Here is an 18,061-nt window from a genome sequence, read left to right as displayed (position 1 = left end):
TTATCACCATCAACTACTAGTTCTGGACTCTTCTATTAGTTAAATGTTTACAGCAAATTGTGTGAAAACTGAATAATTTAGAGCAATAAATGTCATCCTTTTCTTGTGACGGGATACTTTGGTATGTAAGTTGTAGTGTTTTGCTTTTTAAAAACTAGGTTAAATCATTTTAGTTCTAATGCAAACTTAAGGCACTACTTATTAATATGAAGAGTCAAAAATAATGATCTTGGATTTACATATTTTTCCCAAAAAATAAACTGAGAACTTTATGTTCTCCGGGGAGTGATATCATAAAGTATAATGAAGGCAGAACTACTGGATCTGTATTCTGCCAACTCGTACTATCCAAATTGCCACTGACCTTCTCCTGAAGGCTTTAGAGAGCCTAGCTATACTTTTCTTTTCCTCTAATTCAGTTGATATCCCTTCTCACAGCTATAACTCTGCCATAGGAAATCTCAATTAGTCAATTGTTGGAGAGGAGTAAAAAAATTATTTTTAACTGGCAGAATTCAATGTTGGATAGCAAACATAAAGAAAGTTGTCTGGGAACAAGTCATATGTTATAGTGTAAGGTACACAGAAACTAAATACAAATCATATTTACTCCTTCTATTTCATTTGTTTTGGTGCCTCCCTTGGGAATTTAACACATAAATCAATTCCCTAAGCTTGGGAATATTGAGAAGTGATGATCTTAATTCAACTTTTCCTAAAAGGTTGTCTAGATAGATAGTAGATGGGACGTTAAGTAGATGATCAGATTTTAAAAGTTGTGGCTTGGAAGGACTTTCGTCCCCCTAGAGTCCCAACCACCGGAAAGCTACCTAGCATGACACAACTCTATAGCCACCTGGTGGTAGGGGATGTTTGTTACAGGTGTAATCATTGGAGGGCACAATACCAAAGCATCAGAACTGAATGATGAGAGATCCAGTCCCATATTTCTAAATACTTATAGGAGTTTCTCTTTGGAAGAGCTGCTATAAATATTATCAAAACCCCTTAGTCAGCATCTTCCTCTATCATTTCCATGTTGCTCTCACTTGGTCTACCCCACCTTATTTCGTTACTAAGTATAACCCAATAAGGTCACAGGCCCCATCAACTCTGCCTCATTCAATGCTCGTTCGTTTCCAATCTTTTCATGCAGCCCTGCCCCACCCCCACCCCCGACACACACATTTGAAATGCTCTTCCTCCTGCCCTCTCCACACTCTAAATTCAACTGCATCTTCAGTGCTGAGTTCAGAGACACTTCCTATACCTTATTACAACACAAGCAAATCTTACCCATTCTTCATTTCTTTTCCCTCATTGACTTTACAGCTTTCTTCCCCTAAGCTATCTTTTCAATGATCAGCTCTCAAGTAAAAAATTTTTCCCCATAGAATCACTCTCTTTAAAAATGTACTTTTTAGTATTATGTGTCAATTATATCTCAATTAAAAAAGAGCATCAGAAAGGGAAGTGAACTAGAGACAAATTTCTAGAAGAAGGAAAGTGATGTGTTTGTACTGACAGGTAAATCAGCGATGGGGAAGTGGCTGTCTACAATGGGAGACAGCTGAGATGGAAGTGGAAGCCATAGAAAAACTTGCTACCCACCTGCCTACTAGATATCACCCAATGGGCATCTTAGAGGCAACTCAAATCCAACATGTCTAAACTAAATTTATCTCTGTCCCTCTCCCCAAACAAAACTGCTTCCCCTCCTCTTGTATACCCCATCTCAGCAAAAAGTATCTCATATCACTAACTGCGCAAGCCAGAGAGCTGAGAATCATCCTTGGCTCTTCCTTCTCTCTTACTTGTTCACAACCAATCACCAAGTCCTGACCCTCAAATAGGACAACTACTGTCAATTCCCACCACCCCATTCCACCATGTTGTCTGGACACACTGTCTTCACTTCCTTACAACTAAACCCTCTCCAATCTGGCTTGTCTCCACTGCTACACAAAACTCTTATCAAAATCGCCAATGACTTGCATGGTACCAAAACTAACAAACATTTTTCTGATCTCATAAATTAAAGTTCTGGCAAGAAACAGAATTTACTTTATAAATTTCATATACACCTGAAAAATTCAATCCCACAGAAAAGTCTAAATCTTCTTTAACCCATGAGTTATAATCCCCTCCACCAAATTCTTTTCTAGAGCTGCAACAAACTATAGAAGTGGTGGATTTGACTCTCCTGTCCTTACCAGAAAACAGAAGTACCTTCTAGCTCAGCCTTTATTGGACAAATTTGGAGAAGACACTGAAATTTTAGGTTTCTTTAGGATGTTAGAGATACTTGGTCATTTTTTCCCTTTTAGAATCAGAGGTTTCTGTTAGCCAATAACATAAAGATCTGTTTGTAAACTGAAAATTTGGCTTACACTTTAAAGGCATGAGGAGTGCCAACTCATCAAAATGAATATTAAATAAAGAAAAGCACCAAGGAGCAAACAATGTAAGGAAGGTATGCTGCACTTAACTGTTAGCACATCAAGTACCAAAGTCAATTTTAACTATAATTAAAAAAATAAAGTGTAATAAAGACTAATTCAAGGGCTTCCCTGGTGATGCAGTGGTTAAGAATCTGCCTGCCAATGCAGGGGACACGAATTCGATCCCTGGTCCGGGAAGATCCTACATGCCGCGGAGCAACTAAGCCCATGTGCCACAACTACCGAAGCCTGCACACCGCAACTACTGAAGCCTGTGTGCCTAGAGCCCATGCTCTGCAACAGAAACCACTGCAAAGAGAAGCCGGCGCACCGCAACGAAGAGTAGCCCCCGCTCGCCGCAACTAGAGAAAGGCTGCACACAGCAACAAAGACCCAACGCAGCCAAAAAAAAAAAAAAAAAAAAGACTAATTCATTTATGCTTTTATATCCAGGGGAACATTATGTGTTTTGTTAAAATGAATTTGCAGAGATAAGTATATATGCAATTTAAAGGAAGCTTTCTGTGCAGAAATCTAAAGATATAAAAATAATAAATAATAATGTACAAGTCATTCATTCACACTTTCATACAACGTTTATTGAACACATTTATTGAGTACTCCCACATTATCGATAAGCATTGCTTGAACTATTAAAAGACAGTGTTTAAACTGGGGCACAAATGAATGAATTATACTATTTTAATAACATTATGAATAATACTATTTTGTTAAATACACAAATACTTTGGAAATATCTGTACAAGTCTTTAGAGATACAAACTATAGGAAGTAGTAGATGGAGCAGGAAAAAAGCTCAGAAACTTTGAAGTATGTGCTGAGTATTTTAGCCATAAACTCTCTTAACCTCCTGACGCCAGGTACTTAAACCAAATTCATTTTCTAGTCAAACATTGTTTTCTGAAGACAAACTGTCCAGTTCATTATCCAGGGGTATGCCACTAAATAACTGGAAATATCAATATCTACTGCCTTGTTTGGCCTCATTTAAAAATATAAAGTATCCTTCAAGAGAAAAGTTCATACAGTTTTGACATTTACTAAGTGGCTTTTATATGCTAGAAACTTTAAGTGGGTTGTTGCATGTAATCCATCTGACAAATTTCTATCATACTAACTTCCATGTTATTGTTGAGCTAAACAAGGCTTAGAGGAGGTGAGTAAATGGCAATAATACTAATAACAATAGTAACAATAAAAACAACAATAGCTAACTTTTGTCTAGCATCTGGTATGTGCTAGGCACTTAATATTACTGGATTGACATAATAGCAGTTTTTCTTTGGCAAGTCCATAGGACTCGGGAGATTTTGGATAACTCACTTAAGCCCTCGAGGCCTCATATATTAAGTACAGGTAATAATAAGCACTTTCATTGGAATGTTGTGAAAATTAAATGGAATAATTTGTATAATTTTCAGCATATTGCCTGACATTGAGTAGTATTCAGTAAATGATAACTTATAACTATGTATAACATCGCTCCTCATTTGATGGGGAACTTGATCACAGGTCCTTTGAATGTTAAAAAAACTTACAATTCCCTATGTCTACATTTGCTATTCTAACTCTGATTAATAAAACTCTGTTACCTTTCCTCTCATGGTCAGTCAGTATTTAAAAAATTACCTAAAATTTTCTGACCAAAATTTGTGCGTTCCCTCTAGTGTGGAAAAGTGAAAACTCTCCCTTTGCTCTGCCTTCCGTTTTTATCCCTGGGTTATGACTAAGCCACAGCTACTAGTAGATGCACTCCCTGTTTTCAGGGAGATATAGGTAAATAAGTGGGAGCAAAAATTCCCCATTTATTAGCTTGTTGGGAGAAATTTTTTTTAATTCTGAAGTCTCTTGTGTATAATAATTTCTCATTAAATCTTATTTCACGTCTAGCATTCCAATGAAACAAAACTCAGAAAAACTGGACAAAGTCCTTTTGGGAGGGATGAGATGGAAAATGGAAAGAGAATTAGAGGAAGAGTAAGAATTCCTAAAAGTATTTGGATTGAGTTAATTTTGTACTTGATATTCCATCTTTCATAATTCCTAACTCTGGTGTTTTTTGTAATATTTCATCATCTCACTCCACTTCCACTTCCACAGAAGTAATAGAAACATCTTCTATAAAATCTATATGCTTGTTGTGCCTGTCATTGTGTATGCCTACACTGTAGCTCATCAGCAAAGTCTGTCAGATGCTGAGACATTGGTAGAGACCATATTTTTTCTTTTTTAAAATAGATCTTTATTGGAGTATAATTGCTAAACAATACTGTGTTAGTTTCTGTTGCACAACAAGGTGAATCAGACATATACATACACATGTCCCCATATACCCTCCCTCTTGAGCCTCCCCCCCATCCTCCCTATCCCACCCTTCTAGGTGGTCACAAAGCACTGAGCTGATCTCCCTGTGCTATGCTGTTGCTTCCCACCAGTCATCTATTGTAGTGTATATATGTCGATGCTATTCTCACTTCGCCCCAGCTTCGCCCTCCCGCCCCAGTTCCTCAAGTCCATTTTCTATGTCTACCTCTTTATTCCTGCCCTGCAACTAGGTTCATCAGTATCTTTTTTTTTTTTTTTTTTTTTTTGCGGTACACGGGCCTCTCACTGTTGTGGCCTCTCCCATCGCGGAGCACAGGCTCCGGACGCGCAGGCTCAGTGGCCATGGCTCACGGGCCCAGCCTCTTCGCGGCATGTGGGATCTTCCCGGACCGGGGCACGAACCCGTGTCCCCTGCATCGGCAGGTGGACTCTCAACCACTGCACCACCAGGGAAGCCCCATTTTATTTTATTTTATTTTATTTTTTAGATTCCATATATATGCGTTAGCATACGGTATTAACTTTTTCTCTTTCTGACTTACTTCACTCTGTATGACAGTCTCTAGGTCCATCCACCTCACTACAAGCAGTTCAATTTCGTTTCTTTTTATGGCTGAGCAATATTCCATTGTATATATGTGCCACATCTTCTTTATCCATTCATCTGTCGATGGACATTTAGGTTGGTTCCATGTCCTGGCTATTGTAAATAGTGCTGCAATGAACATTATGGTACATATATCTTTATGAATTATGGTTTTCTCAGGATATATGCCCAGTAGTGGGATTGCTGCATCATATGGTATTTCTATTTTTAGTTTTTTAGGGAGCCTCCATACTGTTTTCCATAGTGGCTGTATCAATTTACATTCCCACCAACAGTGCAAGAGAGTTCCCTTTTCACCACACCCTTTCCACCATTTATTGTTTCTAGATTTTTTGATAATGGCCATTCTGACCGGCACAAGGTGATACCTCATTGTAGTTTTGATTTGCATTTCTCTAATAATTAGTGATGTTGAACATCTTTTCATGTGCCGCTTGGTCATCTGTATGTCTTCCTTGGTGAAATGTCTATTTAGGTCTTCCACCCATTTTTTAACTGGACTTTTTGTTTTTTTGATATTGAGCTACATGAGCTGTTTGTATATTTTGCAGATTAATCCTTTCTCTGTTGTTTCATTTGCAAATATTTTCTCCCATTTTGAGGGTTGTCTTTTTGTCTTGTTTATGGTTTCCTTTGCTGTGCAAAATATTTTAAGTTTAATTAAGTCCCAATTGTTTATTTTTGTTTTTATTTCCGTTACTCTAGGAGGTGGGTCAAAAAAGATCTTGCTGTGGTTTATGTCAAAGAGTGTTTTTTCCTATATTTTCCTCTAAGAGTTTTAGAGTGTCTGGTATTACATTTAAGTCTTTAATCCATTTGGAGTTTATATTTATGTATGGTGTTAGGTAGTGTTCTAATTTCATTCTTTTACATGTAGCTGTCCAGTTTTCCCACACCACTTATTGAAGAGACTGTCTTTTCTCCATTGTATATTCTTGCCTCCTTTGTCATAGATTAGTTGACCATAGGTGTGTGGGTTTATCTCTGGGTCTTCTATCCTGTTCCATTGATCTATATTTCTGTTTAAGTGCCAGTACCATACTGTCTTGATCACTGTAGCTTTGTGGTATAGTTTGAAGTCAGGGAGCCTGATTCCCCCAACTCCGTTTTTCTTTCTCAAGATTGCTTTGGCTATTTGGGGTCTTTTGTGTTTCCATCGAATTGTAAAATATTTTGTTCCAATTTTGTGAAGAGTGCCATTGGTAGTTTGATGGGGATTGCACTGAATCTGTAGATTGCTTTGGGTAGTATAGTCATTTTCACAGTATTGATTCTTCCAATCCAAGAACATGGTATATTTCTCCATCTGTTTATGTCATCTTTGATTTCTTTCATCAGTGTTTTATAGTTTTCTGAGTACAGGTCTTTCACCTCCTTAGGCAGATTTATTCCTAGGTATTTTATTCTTTTTGTTGCAATGGTAAATGGGAGTGTTTCCTTAATTTCTCTTTCTGATTTTTTGTTGTTGGTGTATAGGAATGCCAGAGATTTCTGTGCGTTAATTTTGTATCTGCAGCCTTACCAAATTAACTGATTAATTCTAGTAGTTTTCTGGTGGCATCTTTAGGATTCTCTATGTATAGTATCATGTCATCAGCAAACAGTGAGAGTTTTACTTCTTCTTATCCAATTTGTATTCTTTTATTTCTTTTTCTTCTCTGATTTCCATGGCTAGGACATCCAACACTATGTTGAATGAGAGTGGCGAGAGTGGACATCCTTGTCTTGTTCCTGATCTTAGTGGAAATGCTTTCAGTTTTTCACCATCGAGTATGATGCTTGCTGTGGATTTGTCATATATGACCTTTATTACGTTGAGGTAGGTTCCCTCTATGCCCATATTCTGGACAGTTTTTATCATAAAACGGTGTTGAATTTTGTCAAAAGCTTTTTCTGCATCTATTGAGATGCATGGTGCATATTGATCATATGGTTTTTATTCCTTAATTTGTTAATGTGGTGTATCACATTGATTGATTTGCATATATTGAAGAATCCTTGCATCCCTGGGATAAATCCCACTTGATCATGGTGTATGATCCTTTTAATGTGCTGTTGGATTCTGTTTGCTACTATTTTGTTGAGGATTTTCACATCTATGTTCATCAGGGATATTGGTCTATAATTTTCTTTTTTGTGGTATCTTTTTCTGGTTTTGGTATCAGGGTGATGGTGGCTTCATAGAATGAATTTGGGAGTGTTTCTCCCTCTGCAGTTTTTTGGAAGAGTTTGAGAAGTATCGATGTTAGCTCTTCTCTAAATGTTTGATAGAATTCGCCTGTGAAGCCATCTGGTCCCGGACTTTTGTTTGTTAGAAGATTTTTAATTATGGTTTCAATTTCATTATGTGTGATATGTCTGTTTATATTTCCTAATTCTTCCTGGTTCAGTCTTGGAAAATTGTACCTTTCCAAGAATTTATCCATTTCTTTGTGGTTGTCCGTTTTATTGGCATATAGTTGTTTTTAGTAGTCTCTTATAATCCTTTGTATTTCTGCAGTGTCAGTTGTGATTTCTTCTTTTTCATTTCTAATTTTATTGTTTTGTGTCCTCCCCCTTTTTTCCTTGATGAGTCTGGCTAATGTTTTATCAATTTTGTTTATCTTCTCAAAGATCCAGCTTTTAGTTTTATTTATCTTTGCTATTGTTTTCTTCATTTCTATTTCATTTATTTCTGCTCTAATTTTTATGATTTCTTTCCTTTTACTGACTTTGCAATTTCTTTGTTCTTCTTTCTCTGGTTGTTTTGAGTATGTAGGGTTAGATTTACTATTTGAGATTGAGATTTTTCTTGTCTCTTGAGGTGAGATTTTATTGCTATAAACTTTCCTCTTAGAACTGCTTTTGCTGCATCCCATAGGTTTTGGATCATCGTGTTTCATGGTCATTTGTTTCTATGTATTTTTTAATTTCTTCTTTGATTTCTGCAATGATCTCTTGGTTATTTAGTAGTGCACTGTTTAGCCTCCATGTATTTGTGTTTTTTTACAGTTTTTTTTTCCTGTAATTGATTTCCAATCTCACAGTGTTTTGGTCAGAAGTGATGCTTGATACGATTTCAATTTTCTTAAATTTTCCAAGGCTTGATTTGTTACCCAAGATGTGATCTATCCTGGATAATGTTCCGTGTGAACTTGAGAAGAAAGTGCATTCTGCCACTTTTGGGTGGAATGTTCTATAAATATCAGTTAGATCTGTCTGGTCTCTTGTGTCATTTAAAGCTTGTGTTTCCTTATTTATTTTCTGTTTTTATGATCTGTCCATTGGTCTAAGTGGTGTGTTAAAGTCCCCTACTATTATTGTGTTACTGTTGATTTCTCCTTTCATGGTTGTTAACATTTGCATTATGTATTGAGGTGCTCCTATGTTGGATGCATAAACATTTATAACTGTTATATCTTCTTCTTGGATTGATCCTTTGATCATTATGTACTGTCTCCCCTTATCTCTTGTAACAGTCTTTATTTTAAAGTCTATTTCAACTGATATGAGTATTGCTACTCCAGCTTTCTTTTGACTTCCATTTGCATGGAATATCTTTTTCCATCCCTTCACTTTCAGTCTGTATGTTTCCCTAGGTCTGAAGTAGCTCTCTTGTAGACAGCATAAATATGAGTCTTGGTTTTGTATCCATTCAGCCAGTCTGTGTCTTTTGGTTGGGGCATTTTATCCATTTACATTCAAGGTTATTATTGATATGTATGTTCCTATTACCATTTTCTTAATTGTTTTGAGTTTGTTTTTATGGGTCTTTTTCTTCTCTTGTGTTTCCCGCTTAGAGAAGTTTCTTTAGCATTTGTTGTAAAGCTGGTTTGGTGGTGCTGAATTCTCTTAGCTTTTACTTCTCTGAAAAGCTGTTGACTTCTCCATTGAATCTGAATGAGATCCTTGCTGGGTAGAGTAATCTTGGTTGTAGGTTTTTCTCTTTCATCACTTTATGTATATTCTGCCACTCCCTTCTGGCCTGCAGATTTTCTGCTGAAAAATCAGCTGATAACCTTATGAGATTCCTTTGTATGTTATTTTTTGTTTTCCCCTTGCTGCTTTTAATATTTTTCTTTGAATTTAATTTTTGTTAGTTTGATTAATATGTGTCTTGATGTGTTTTTTCTAGGGTTTATCCTGTATGGGACTCTCTGTGCTTCCTGGACTTGGGTGACTATTTCCTTTCCCATGTTAGGGAAGTTTTCAACTATAATCTCTTCAAATATTTTCTCAGACCCTTTCTTTTTCTCTTCTTCTTCTGGGACCCCTATAATTCGAATGTTGGTGCATTTAGTACTGTCCCAGAGGTCTCTGAGATTGTCTTTAATTCTTTTCATCCTTTTTTCTTAATTCTGCTCCCCGGCAGTTATTGCCACCATTTTACCTTCCAGCTTACTTATTCGTTCTTCTGCCTCAGTTATTCTGTTATTGATTCCTTCTAGTGTATTTTTCATTTTAGTTATTGTGTTGTTCGTCTCTGTTTGTTCTTTATTTCTTCTAGATCTTTGTTAAACATTTCTTGTATTTTCTCAATCTGTGCTTCCATTTATTTCCAAGATTCTGGATCATCTTTACTATCATTACTCTGAATTCTTTTTCAGGTAGATTACCTATTTTGTCTTCATTTATTTGGTCTTGTAGGCTTTTACCTTGCTCCTTCATCTGTGACATATTTTTTGCCATCTCTCTCTTTTTTTTTTTTATGAGTAGGATTGTGTTCCTGTCTTACTGGTTGTTTGGCCTGAGGCTTCAAATACTGGAGTTTGTAGGCTATTGAGTAGAGCTGGGTCTTGGTGCTGAGATGAGGACCTCCATGAGACCTCACTCCAATGAATATTTCCTGAGGTCTGAGGTTCTCTGTTAGTCCAGTGGTTAAGACTTGGAGCTCCCACTGCAGGAATTTTGGCCTGACCCCAGGCTCATGAACCAAGATCCCAAAAGCCACCAGTTCACTTGGGGTTCCTCCTGTCTCCTTGGGCATCAGAGTTCCCCACTAGCAGCTGGCAGGCACCCTAGTTGTGGGGAGACATTAACTTTGCATCTTCCCACACTGCCATCTTGATTCCGCCTCCTGAGACCATTTTTTAATTTTCAGTTGTCAGTTCTTAGGTGCCCTTTTGACTTTGCTGTGTGCTTTGTAACAGTGGGCAAATGGCTTGCCTGCCTTGCTCTGCCTGTCTTTGTGATACTCATTTCACTATTCATCAATGAATTTGTGAACCCTGATCATTTACATCAATGCTTCTCCAAAGCTTTCAACTGAGAACAGTCTGTAGTCACTTGCAGAGAGTCCTGACCTTTCAAATGCATTTTGTCCTGGTTTACTTAATCATTTCTATTCTCTTTTTCCCTCCCAGTGTACCAGTACTCTCTGGAAATTCTAAAATGTGGAACTTAATAGCATCCCCCACTTCTCATTCTGCTCACTTGACACCACTACTCATTAAAACTGGAAATTATTTAGATATGCATATAAGTAATTCCCATTTCCTTTGAGCCTTCTCCACCTAGGCAGGCTTGTTGTTCTTATGTCACACTCCTATGCTTTCAGTTTAGAAACCACTAATGCTGTTGCTTGCCTATAGCTCTCTCTTTCACTTCCTACTTCTTCTCTGTCCAGAAAACCATTACTTCTTCAAGGCAGCTGTAATGTTTTCTACAGAACCTGTCTTACCACACACCTCCAGCCTCAGGCAAAGTCACCCATTGGTACTTTATGGACTAGCAGTGTGGTCGATAGACTACAGGTTGTTTTTGTATGGCCTATGAGCTAAGAATGGCATTTACATTTGTATATGGTTGGGAAAAAAAGATGAATAATATATCATACTAAGTGAAAACAGTATGAAATTCAAATTTCAGTATTCATAAAGTTTTCTTCGAACCTAGCCCCACCCATACTCATTTATGTATATGTTGTCTATAGCTGACTTCATGCTACAACAGCAGAGCTGAAAAGTTTCAAGAGACCATATGGTCCACAACATCAAAAATATTTACTATCTGACCCTTTTCATAAAAAGTTTGTTGACTCCTGCTGTTACCTTACTACTCCAAATATAGGCTGAGCACCAGCAGCATCAACATCACCTGGGAGCTTGTTAGAAACGCAGACTCTCTGGCTCCTTCTCAGACCTAATGAATCAGAATCTGCAGGTTTAAAGGATCCCTAGATGATTCTATCCACAGTAAGTTTTGTGAAACATTGCTCTAACACTCATTGTGCTGTCTTAAAATTGTTTGTTGATATTTTAACAGATGAAAAAATGGAAACATGACTAGGATATTAAACTGTATGAGTTATGGCAGATATATGTAATTTAAGACAAACTTGGGCCACTGCAAGATAGCAAGTGAAATTCAGTGGAATAAAAATAAAGTACAGTATGAGACTAAAGTAGAAATGAGAAAGCTTCATTAGCCAGGAGGAAATATGAACTAAGAATTAGACCACTTAGCAATGTATTCATTTAGTAACATCACATTTCAATTATATTAATATATATATTCATTAAATATATTCCATATATTCATATAATCAATTATTATTCATAATTAAATGCAATATATATATTGAATATATATATTTTTAAATTAATTTTTTATTGAAGTATAGTTGATTTACAATATTGCATTAATTTCTGCTGTACAGCAAAGTGACTCAGTTATACACATATACACATTATTTTTTATATTCTTTTCCATTATGGTTTATCCCAGGATATTGAATATGTTTCCCTGTGCTATACAGTAGGACATTGTTGTTTATCCATTCTATATGTAATATTTTGTATCTACTAACCCCAAACTCCCAGTCCATCCCTCCCCCACCCCCATTCTTTTTTAGTGTGAAACGTAAGCTCCATTAGCAGTAATCCTTAATACTTTACAACTTATGCTTAATTCATTTGCCACAAATTTGAATTTACTTATTTAATAATGCATAGCAGTGATATAATTTGGTTATGTGAATATGAAGCTCTTAGTGCATGGAACAGGGCAAGAGAGACTTATTCAATATCTCTGTTGGACTATTCAACAATTCATATGTGGTATTAGGCATTTATAAAAGTGTCAGCTGCTTGTGTAGCTAATGTTACATTTAAAGTCATGGCAATACTTTTACTGCTGTCAAACTTAGTAGGTAGCTGACATTTGCAACCCTATGTTAAGGCCTTAGTAACTGAGGGGTCTAATTTTTCACCAGGTTGCAATATTTATAACTACCACTGGGGGGGAGTAGAAAAAATCTTCTGCAATTGAACAACCACAGATTAACCATCACAAAAAGTTACACAAATGACTTTTAATAGATAATACCTAAATTTGTTCATTCAGTTAGTCAGTCAATGAATAGTTACTGAATCATATGTTGGGCACTCTGCTAGTCACTAAGAATATAATACTGAGCAAAAGCAAATACAGTCCCTGATCTCATGGAGTTCACATCTAGTGGAGGCCATAGCAATCCTCACCTAATCACAAACATAAATGTATAATTATGGACTGTGATAAGTGCTATGGTGGGAAGTTACACAGTGTTACCTATGAGGGTATATAACAGAGGAAACTGACTTAGTCTTGGGAGGTAGGTAGGCAAGAGGGCTTCCCTGTTCCCAGAAGAAATATCTTTTAGGTTATGTTTTGAAGGTTTAAAAGAAGTTAACTGGCGATGTGTTAGGAGAGGTGGGAAATGCAAGGAAGTTTTCACATCAGAAGAGAGAGAATGGTGAGTTCAAGGAACTGGAAGTAGACCATGCCGCTGAAGCATTCATGAGGAGGGTGAGGGGAAAGTGTAAAATATGATGCTGAAGAGGTTGACAGGGGCCAGATCAGGTGGTCCCTTGTAAACCATGATAAATATATGGGTATTTATTCTAAGAGAAATAAGATTTGGAGGAATGAATTTGGGAGTGCAAATGTATAATTGGGTGCATATTAGTTAGGAGCCTATTCCAGTACTCAGACAAAAGATAATGGAAAGCCAAACTGGTATAATGATGGTAGAAATGGAGTGAAGACATTTAGGAGCTAAAACTGACAGGAGTTAGTGATGAATTTGGTTATGGGACATAAGGGATAGGAAGATGTTCAAGGATGGCTGACCGTTTCTTGCCTAATCTAGCTATCTAAGTGATAGTGCCATTAGCAATGATGCTAAGAAACTTGCAACACATTGAAAGTTTGTTCTCTCGTAATCAAAACCCTATGAAGTCAATGAGAATACTCAGTGGAATGGCAGTTAATTATATACAGATTTTAATGAACATACCATAAATATTTGATTTTCATGTTTTCTTATTCTCTTTTTATTAGTTTAGTAGTAGCTTATTAGTATCTCTAAAAATACAAATAAAGATATTTAATTTTGAGAAATTTAAATGAATGACCGTACCTAGATTTATAAAAAGGGAATATTTCAGAAAGCAATTGTTGGCAAGCTAACCTATGCAATGTATTACTTGTCAGGATCACATGTATAATTTTGGTGGAGGTAAAGTTATTTTAAAATTTGAGTTAAAGAAAAAACAATTAGAGTAAAATGCAATAGAAACATGACTCAATACACAAATATTCATTTCACACAACATATAAAAATTCCACTCCACTAAAGTATCTGTATTTTATTTTTAAAATATGTGGTATTATTTAAATTAGAGCAATATGTACTAAACTTAAGACTAATAAATATTTAAAAGAGTGAAGTAAAAAAATCAACGTTTATGTCATAAACTCTTTGATCATGATATCCTTTTATATGACATATATTAATTTGCTTACTGCAGTTACTTAAGTTATACCCATATTTTATATTTAAGGAGATATAAATGTTTTGAAAATGTATACTTTAAAAGTGGAAGCATATTTTGAAAGGCATATATCCAAAAACAGAAAACATACATGTGAAATTATTTTACTGTTATTATCTAGTATGGATGGAAATGTAACTCTCCTTTGAAAATGCTGGGCTACTTACCTTTCCAAAATAAAGTAACTTTCACTTCTTTTGAACAGTTGAAATAGCTTAGGATGTGTACACTCTAAACTATTGTCAGCCTTGGTGGATTTTGGTGCAGGCTACTCAGAGTGAAAAATGTGTATGGTACGTGGTTTTTCAAGTTATCAATTGGCTCAATTAGATTATTAAAATCAATAAATATTTCTTTAAGTACTTAGTTAATGCCATGTTTTTCAGTTTAATTGATTACTATAAAGGACCACTTAAATTTTTGGAATATTAATAAAGGTAAAAAATGTGAGGCATGTGGAATTGTCTTACAAAGGCTGAGGTTTTCCTATGCTTTAAATGTGTATATATATTCATTTGCTAAAAATCATGCCTGATTGAGTACCTCTCTTCTAGAAGTGCCATTATTTTACCATTATTAGTTTGTTATTATTGAATGAATTATTGAATATATTATTAAATACATATTATGTGTGAGATATTGTACCATGTTAGTTCCTATAGGTGACATAAAAGACATATACTCTGCACAGGACATACTATATTCTGTTACTTAACACTCAATTCTGTATATATTTCATGAGTTTTAATTATGTATTATTTACTTTAACCAAATGAAGAGTTGAAGAGTGATAAAATACACTTATTTTATCAAATCCAAGAAATTAAACTATTTGTGAATAAAGCAACTAAGTACAATACACTGCAAAGTGAAAATAATGGAATTGTCTATCAATGTAGGTAATACTTGATTTTTGTTATAGTCTACTTAGGTTTTAACTAATTTAATTATCTAGAGAAAAAACTCTGCAATAATAGACACTCAGTTATATATCAAAGAACTCATACTGAAAAAAATTCTAAGTGAATTTGTATTTATTCTTAGCAATAGAAGGCCACATAAATAAAAGGTTAAAAGATAGAAGATAAAATTCTTAAATTGTTAATATATGTGTCAAGAGAGCGACAAGTATAAATCCTACCATGACAGTGTAGAATCAATGTATGTACACCATTTCTTCATTACATTAGCGTTTTCTGAGAAGAAACTTTAAATGCTAATATGGCTTTACAGAAAAAAGATAATGTTTACTTTTGATACTTACTGATATTACAAACCTTATCCAGCTCAGGAGAAGCACAGTTGTCCAACTGATCATTTTTCATAGGAGACTTTGAATACATTACCTAAATTATTACCTTGACTGTGATATACATATTTCACAGTAGCATAGGTAGCATAAGTAGGGCTTTAGGGAAGGTCTTACTAAATTCGAATGACAGCTGGAGACAAGTCAGGTCAACTGACTTATTTTTTAAGATCAATTGAATCTTATATAGCTAAAATAGCCACAGAAATCACCAGGTACCCAACATTTTAAAGACTTGGAAAATATCATTTTAAAGACTTGGAATGTACACATATACATTATACATTATAACATAACTCTTGGTACTCTTCTATATACAGTGAGAATTAACACATTTAACATTAACAAAATTATTTACCATAAATAACCAGTCTCTAACCTTTATATTAAGCAGGTTGTACATATATTTTTCATGTCACTAACATGCCCTGACAAGGCCAGCCTTTCAGAGAAGTGAAGTAGGCAACAACCTTACATACCCACGTGATGAGATTTGGGGCACATTTTCTCTTTCAGCCCATCAAGAAATTCAGTTGTTGGAGCCACATTTTCAATGTTAAAACGTGCCTCTCTGGATGGGATAGGACTTATTAAGTATTGCCACCCTAGGATGAATTTGTGTATCAGATCTTCTCCAATTAAAAGCTGGATAAGAGCAAGATGTCAGCGGGTGTGTGTACAAAGAGGGGTGCACAGGCCTGGGAGAAGAGCAAGGAGCAATCATAATGGAGACAATATGGTAAGGATGGAATAGTGCTGAAAGGGAGATACTAAAAATAAAATTGACTTACGTCACATTCTACTAAGGCTGACGTTGGTCTTTACTACCTTGGTCTTTACTTGGTCTTAAGGCAAGGCTTATGAGGCCATTGATTTATGTGAGATGGCCTTGTGTGAGCACAGTTTGAAGCTTGAGAATGTAAACTTACCTGCATGTGCACCTTAACCTATTTCTCCAACACAGTGAAAATATTTGCAGGCAAGCTAGGATCTTCACAAACTTATAATGAGTGACTTCCTGTGCACTCTGAGGAGAGCTGCTGGGGCTCTTTCAATTTTTACATTTTACACTTTTTAAATTTCATTTTTTTCTCTTTGGAAAGCTGGCTTTCAATAACTTTTTCAATACATACTTAACAAAGGAAGTAAAACCTTTGTCATCATCGTAAATGGTGATTCATTAAATAACAAAGCAAGACAGTTTAATGGTCGCCATTCTAACTACTGGTACATTTTAATACAGTCATTTTAATGCAACTGTCTTGATGTAAAATCACCATTCTCTTCTTCTAGTTTTTGATTATCAATAATGCATATAACAGACATTCCCAACCCTATTCCCTCCCTAATCTCTTTCCAATTTTGATAGAGTTCCACTCTCTATTTTTGTGTTACTTAATTTCATTTATATATTGAGTATATATTAATTTTATACTAAATGAGTCTGTTAAAATTTTACTGTCAAAGTGAGTTAACCTCCACGATCATATCAGTTCTTCCCCCAAAACTATCATTCTAAAAACATTTTGTGGTATTAAATATATGTATATGACTCTGAGAACACTCAAATTTAATTGAGAATCCCCTCTGCAGTTTGGAGTTTAAAATAAGAGACCATATGTTGACCCACCTTACCTAACTTGTAATATATTTTACCCAGTCAAATAATCATGCTCAGGAAGCCTATAGAATGCTGAGTTGTCCATTCTCTAGAGCAGTGTTTTTCAGCATTTATAACTTGATATCCCCTTTTGAGAAACGAAGTTCAGTTTTTCCCTCTTATTCTTCCTGAGATTTTCAGGTCGATCCACCAGGAATATTTTCAAGAGGTTTGTTTTGTAAAATTTATAATAGGAAAATAATAACTGGATTTCCTATGCCCCAATCTTGGATATAAGAGTTTGTTTCTTAAGGAGAAAATGGAGCATTTATATTTTGTAACTTAATTGTTCTTAGGCTATCTTTTTAAAATATATTTAATATAAAGTCAGGTGATGGTTAACACTTTGGCAAGGGTGTCTGTTGATCACATTATTTGGTAATAAGATAGACTGAGATCTTTTCTAAGGTGGCATTAAAATGTCGTTTACCAGTTAAATAATATTCTTCTTCAGATATGGTAAGTCACTAATGGCAAATGTTTTACTAGGTCAGAGGTAGGTCTAAATTAGCTAAATAATAGGAATCACCTAAATATAATGGTTGAATATTATTGCAAATAAGAGTCCTCGGGCATGTTTATGGGTATACTTACAATTATTTTTGAAGGACGGTGATCATTGGCCTACAGATGCTCATGGATATTGGCTGATAACCCTAAAAGCAAACATTTAGAAAAATGCAATAAGAACTCTATAAGTAAGGTAACTATTTACACTATTCACGTATAAGGCATAACTGAAAAGTAATGAGGCTGATATCCATTAGCACCAGAATAAAGACAGTCTCATTTATACAAAATGAATTAAAAAACAAACAAACATTAGTATAGGATGTATATCAGTGTCAGTCCTTCAGTTCAAGAAGAAATTAAATATCAGCTAAGTATTATAAATGAATCAGC

General features: G+C 35.4%; 1 protein-coding gene across 1 annotated transcript in view; it reads right to left on the bottom strand.

The window, feature by feature from the left end:
* Window positions 1-17,815, bottom strand: part of HTR2C (5-hydroxytryptamine receptor 2C) — a 231,387-nt gene extending 213,572 nt beyond the window's left edge. Inside the window, exon 1 of the mRNA XM_033413338.2 lies at window positions 17,753-17,815. The gene's annotated coding sequence lies outside the window, so the exon portion shown is untranslated. The remainder of the gene's footprint in view (window positions 1-17,752) is intronic.
* Between the last annotated feature and the right edge of the window lie 246 nt (window positions 17,816-18,061).

This window comes from Orcinus orca, chromosome X (genome assembly GCF_937001465.1).
Source record: "Orcinus orca chromosome X, mOrcOrc1.1, whole genome shotgun sequence".
Classification (NCBI taxonomy): Eukaryota; Metazoa; Chordata; class Mammalia; order Artiodactyla; family Delphinidae; genus Orcinus; species Orcinus orca.
The sequence above is the reverse complement of the archived record's forward strand: the minus strand, read 5'-3'. Positions and strand labels throughout refer to the sequence as shown.